Genomic DNA, 6,191 nt, shown 5'->3' on the forward strand with positions numbered 1-6,191 from the left:
TCACATTTATTGATTTGCGTATGTTGAACCAACCTTGCATCCCTGGGATGAATCCCACTTGATCGTGATGAATAATTTTACATATGTGTTGCTGTATTCTTTTTGCTAGTATTTTAGTGAGGATTTTTGCATCTATATTCATCAAGGATATCAGCCTGTAGTTTTCTTTTCTGGTTATATCTTTACCTGGTTTTGGTATCTGGATGATGTTTGCTTCATAGAATGAGTTTGGGAGATTTGTGTCCGTTTCAATCTTTTGGAATAGTTTGTAAAAAATCGGTGTCAATTCCTCTTTGAATGTTTGGTAAAATTCTGCTGTGAATCCATCTGGTCCTGGGCTTTTCTTTGTTGGGAGCCTTCTGATAACAGCTTCAATCTCCTTTATTGTTATTGGTCTGTTCAAATTTTCTACGTCTTCATGGTTCAGTTTTGGGAGCTTGTGTGTGTCTAGAAATTTATTCATTTCCTCCAGATTTTCAAATTTGTTGGCGTATAGTTGTTTATAGTAGTCTCAAATGATTCCTTGTATTTCAGATGAATCAGTTGTAATATCGCCTTTTTCATTTCTAATGTTTGTTATTTGAATCTTCTCTCTTCTTTTTTTTGTTAGCCATGCTTATGGTTTGTCAATTTTATTTATCTTTTCAAAAAACCAACTTTTTGATTCATTGATCTTTTGTATTGTTTTTTTGGGTTTCAATTTCATTGAATTCTGCTCTGATCTTAATGATCTCTTTCTGTCTGCTAACTTTAGGTTTGGATTGTTCTTGTTTTTCTAGTTCTTTAAGGTGAAGTGTTAGGTTGTTCACTTGCCATCTTTCCATTCTTCTGAGGTGAGCATTTAATGCAATAAATTTCCCCCTTAATACTGCTTTTGCAGTATCCCATAGGTTTTGGTATGATGTATCATTATTTTCATTAGTTTCAATAAATTTTTTGATTTCCTGCTTGATTTCTTCTTGGACCCATATGTCATTAAATAGAATGCTGTTTAATTTCCATGTGTTTGTATAGTTTCCAGAGTTTTGTTTGTTATTAATTTCTAGTTTTAATCCATTGTAGTCTGAGAAAATACATGGGATAATTCCAATTCTTTTGAATTTATTGAGACTTGATTTGTGACCTAATATGTGATCTATCCTGGAGAATGATCCATGTGCTGATGAGAAGAATGAATATTCTGAGTTTGTTGGATCGAATGTTCTGTAGATATCTGCCAATTCCAATTGCTCTAGATTATTGTTTAGATCTTGTGTTTCTCTACTGATGATCTGTCCAATATTGACAGTGGAGTGTTCAGGTCCCCTGCTATTATGGTATTATTGTCTATTTCCTTGTTTATGTCTAATAGAGTTTGTTTTATAAATCTGGCTCCTCCAACATTGGGTGCGTACATATCTATGATTGTTATGTCTTCTTGATGCATCAGTCCTTTTATTATTAAGTAGTGTCCCTCATTGTCTCTTTTTATGGTTTTTAGTTTAAAGTCTATTTTGTCAGATATAAGAATAGCTACTCCAGCTCGTTTTTCTTTTCTGTTTGCATGGTAAATCTTTTTCCATCCTTACACTCTTAGTCTATGTGAATCTTTATGGGTGAGGTGGGTCTCTTGTAGGCACAATATAGTTGGATCCTCCTTTTTAATCCAGTCAGCCAGTCTATGTCTTTTGATTGGGGAATTTAAGCCTTTTACATTAAGAGTTGTTATTGAAAGGTGTTGATTTATTCCTAGCATTTTATTGGTTGTTTGGTTGTCTTAGGTGTCTTTTGTTCCTTGCTTTCTGATTTACTGTTTGGTTTCTGTGTTTCTTGGTTCCTTAGGTTGTAGATAGAGTTTTTGTTTGTTTGTCTTCTCTTTCTTGGGTTTTTATGGCAGTGGTAGTTATTTTTCAGGAACCAAACCCAGTACTCCCTTGAGGATTTCTTGTAAGGGTGGTCGTGTGGTAGTGAACTCCCGCAGTTTTTGTTTGTCTGAGAAATATACTATTTGCCCTTCATTTCGGAAGGATAGCCTTGCAGAGTAGAGTATTCTTGGCTGGCAATCTTTGTCTTTTAGTATTTTGAATATATCATCCCATTCGTTTCTGGCTTTTAGGGTTTGTGATGAAAAGTCTGTTGTTAGCCTGATTGGGGCTCCCTTATAGGTGATTTGATGCTTCTCTCTTGCAGCTTTTAAGATTCTCTCTTTGTCTCTGAGTTTTGCCAGTTTGACTATAACATGTCTTGGAGAAGGCCTTTTCGGGTTGAATATGTTTGGAGATCGTTGAGCTTCCTGGATCTGAAGATCTGTGATTTTTCCTATACCTGGGAAGTTTTCTGCCACTATTTTGTTGAATATGTTTTCAATGCAATCTCCGTTTTCCTCCCCTTCTGGAATACCCATGACTTGGATATTTGAGCGCTTAAGGTTGTCTGATATCTCTCTCAGATTTTCTTCAATGTCTTTGATTTTTTTTCTTTTTTTTTTGTCTGCTTGTGTTATTTCAAACAGCCCATCTTCAAGTTCAGAGGTTCTCTCTTCAACTTCGACAAGTCTGCTGGTTAAACTCTCCGTTGTGTTTTTTATTTCGCTGAATAACTTCTTCAGTTCGGCAAGTTCTGCTACATTTTTTTTCAGGACATTGATTTCCTTGTGCATTTCCTCTTTCAGGTCCTGTATACTTTTCCTCGTTTCATCATGATGTCTAGCTGAGTTTTCTTGTATCTCATTCAGTTTCCTTAGAATTATCACTTGAAATTCCTTGTCAGTCATTTCAAGGGCTTCTTGTTCTATAGGATCTAGAGTTTGAGATTTATTATCTTTTGGTGGTGTACTTTCTTGATTTTTTGTATTTCTGGTATCTTTTTTTTTATGTTTATTCATTGTGGCAGGGGGTTTCACAGTCCGCTGGTTTGAGACTATTGATTAACTAAGATGTTGCTGTGGTTGCCAATTTGGTATGGTTACCTCTGTGACTGCTCAGTTGGCCTCTAGTGCCTTGTGTGTGTGCTTGCCTGGAGTCTTGGGCCTCTCTGGGGAGCCACCTCTCTGGTCAGCTTGGACTCTGCTGGGGTGCTGAACCACCGGGCGGTAACTGCAGGGTGTGTGGTCTCTGCTGAGCTTCCACTTCCCATGCAGGACTTCTCCCTGTTACCTGCGCTCTGGCTCTGGCTGCTAGATCATGCAGTGGAGACCCCACAGGGTGTGTGGTTTCTGTCCAGTCTCCGCCTCCCTAGCCGGACGTCTCCCCACTCTGTGCGCACTAGGCTGGGTTGCTGGATCTCGCAGTGGCGCCCCGCTAGGTGTGTGTTTTCTGCCGAGTCTCCGCCTCCCTAGCCGGACATCTCCCCGCTCTGTGCGCACTGGGCTGGGCTGGGCTCAGCTGACAAAATTTTTACCATGACCACTCATCCATGATAAAAACTGTCAGAAAACCTTGGCTGCAGACGCCCCCCAATCTCCCCTTTCCTCGCTTGGCTCCCGCTCACCTCCTCGGTCGGAGTCGGGATCCCCGGACCCACCTCCGAGTCCGCGTCCAAGCAGCCGTCGGAGTGAAGCCATAACTTTATTAATGATAGAAACAGAACAAATTTCAGACCAAGCTGTAGTTACTTTTTTGAAACACCAAAAATGTCCTCCTTTTCAGATGGTTACATTGTTAATTCCACAATAGCATCTACAGTGTCATTACTGTTGTTCTTCAGGGCTCGGACTGCCTTTGCTCTGGACTCATTTGCTTGTGACATGACCAGTTCTATGTCCTTAACTTCCATAACTGTTTCATCAACCTCTTCTTCACTCTCCTCTTGTACAGTCGGAGTCTGTGTTTTTTCTTGAATGTCTGAGCCAGCTTCACCTTGAACTTTGAATTTCTCAGCAGCTGCTAGCTGTGCTTCCTGAGATAAATCCTCAATCTTAGCTTCCCCCCAAACTATGTAGGTATCTGAAGCTGAGCTCTTGTAAACATCTGGTTTTGTGATGAGGAAGAGGATATTCTTAGATTTCTGGGGAGTGACTCTAGTAACCCCTGTAATCTGTTGAAGACCCAGTTTGGACACAGCCTTCTTTTCACTCCGACTGTTTTGCTTTACTGACTGGTTCTTCATCAATTTCAGCAGCTGCTGCCAGCTGGGCTTGTTGTGCGGTTGCCCGTGTGGAATCTTGTTCCTCGAGCTCTGGTACTGATTCATCACTGTCAGATTCTGTTCCAGACCCTATCTCAGCCTGCAGCTGTGGCAACTCCTGCTTTGTAGCAGGGACGGTTTCTGTGGCTTCTCTGGGCATTTTGGGCAGGAAACATGGAACGAAGATGGCCCAGGTGAAAATATTTGCTACCTAAGTAACTAAGGATGAAGGCCTGTAATAAAATTTGTAAAACTAAGAATACTTTTAGGAATGAACCAACAAAGGGTTCTGAGAATCAGGAAAAAAGTGACAAACAGTTCAACTGAAAAATGAATAAAAGATATGAAACAAATATTTCACAGAAGAAATAAAAAAGGACAATGAAGTTATGAAAAGATGTTCAATCTCCTTAGTATGAGCATAAAACAAACTAAAACAATGGGATACTACCCCAAAGATTAGTAGATGTTAAAGTAAAAAATATTGGTGAAGGTGTGGGGAAGTGGGTAATTTATCTACTATTGTTGGAAATATAACTTGGTGATTTTTGGGAAAATAGAATAGTTTAATCAGGGCCCCTCAGTTAGGTCCGGTTGGGAGTGGTGCAGTGCATTCTTTGTAAATGAGTTGTGTGTGGGTGGAGTTAGTGTGCATGCGCAGCACTGCCATCTTGGCCGGCATCTACTGCCTTGGGCAGCCACCTTTGCAGGCAGCCATTGCTCTCCAATCTATGGCTTCAAGGACATTTTGCCCGGTTACCTAGCTCCTAGACCTGCATGTGAAGGGTCTAGGGACACAGCTTGGCATGTCAAGGGTCTGGTGACCCAGCCTGGCATGTGAGGGGTCTGGGGATCCAGCCTGGTATGTGAAAGGTTTGTGACCCAATCTGGACAATGGGCTTGAGGGGTCTGTGAACTCCAGACCCAGCCCTAGCTCTACAATTGGCTCAGTCGGCAGGATTATGGGCAAGTAAAAGAGCGCAACAATTGGCGACGTTGGCAGGATTCTGACATTAGCCTAGCTCCACAGTGATATTTCAAGGCTTTCAGGGAGAGCAATTTTAAAACATGTTTCAAAGATGTAATTGCACAATCCTATGTCAGAGCAATTCACTGGTAGGATTTTTTCCTTCAAAAATAGTGATATAGACAAAAACACACGTTTACTACATAGTGTATAATTGCCAAAAATTGGAAACTATTCACGTTTCCTTAAATAGGGGAATTACTAAATAAATTTTACAATCTATATGATGATATACTAGGCATGAATTAAAAGAATGAATTAGGACTACATATATATCTCAGTTAGGGTCCAGTTAGAGATGGGAATCACACCGGTAATTTGAAAGGAAAAATTTAATAGGAAGAATTATTAACTAGTAAAAGGTTAACTACTAAAGATACAAGAACACTCTAAAGAACACAGGAGCAGCAAATGTCGTGAGCTGCTGTTACTTCTAGAGCTGAGGAACAGTACCCAAGGAACAGATTGGAAAGCCTGCTCCCCACCCCACCAAGGCCGAGAATCAGAACTGGTTGAAGAAAACGTGGCTGTGGCCCACTGATAGCAGAGAGGTTGACTGGGATATCATGGCCAGAGCTCGTCCGCAGTCGGCAAGCGAGGGCTGATGCGCAGGAAGCTGCCCACTGGATTGCTGCCAAAACTCTCTGAGGGTGAGCACCACTAGGTCTTCTACAAGGAAGGGGTGGGAAGAAAAGCACTGGAACCAAGAGAAAGCCCTTCCTCTGCCAGGCCTGCCACCGTCCCTCCAGCGCCCTCTATGGACAAAGCCAAACTTGTGCTAGCTGGCAAAGTAGATCTTTTTATGGGTGTGGCCAAGCAGGGCAAAGAAGAGTGAATTAGGAGCTGAGAGCCTCCTTCTGTTAACAGTGATAACCTCGAGGAAGTATTTAGGAGACCATGGGAGAGGTTTTCACTTTTTTAAAAAATCAGTACTTCAAATAAATTAATACAGTGACATAACTACTGCTTTTTGTTTTGTTTTTGTACATGTGGATAGGTGGTTGTTTTTCATTGTTTGCATTTTTCAAAGAAGAAACAAAATCATTAATAAAAGAAAACT

General features: G+C 40.8%; 1 pseudogene; it reads right to left on the bottom strand.

The window, feature by feature from the left end:
* Positions 1–3,630: 3,630 nt before the first annotated feature.
* LOC134360636 (nascent polypeptide-associated complex subunit alpha-like) lies at positions 3,631–4,264 on the bottom strand (annotated as a pseudogene).
* Positions 4,265–6,191: the final 1,927 nt, after the last annotated feature.

The sequence above is a fragment of the Cynocephalus volans genome, chromosome 1 (genome assembly GCF_027409185.1).
Source record: "Cynocephalus volans isolate mCynVol1 chromosome 1, mCynVol1.pri, whole genome shotgun sequence".
In the NCBI taxonomy this organism is placed as follows: domain Eukaryota; kingdom Metazoa; phylum Chordata; class Mammalia; order Dermoptera; family Cynocephalidae; genus Cynocephalus; species Cynocephalus volans.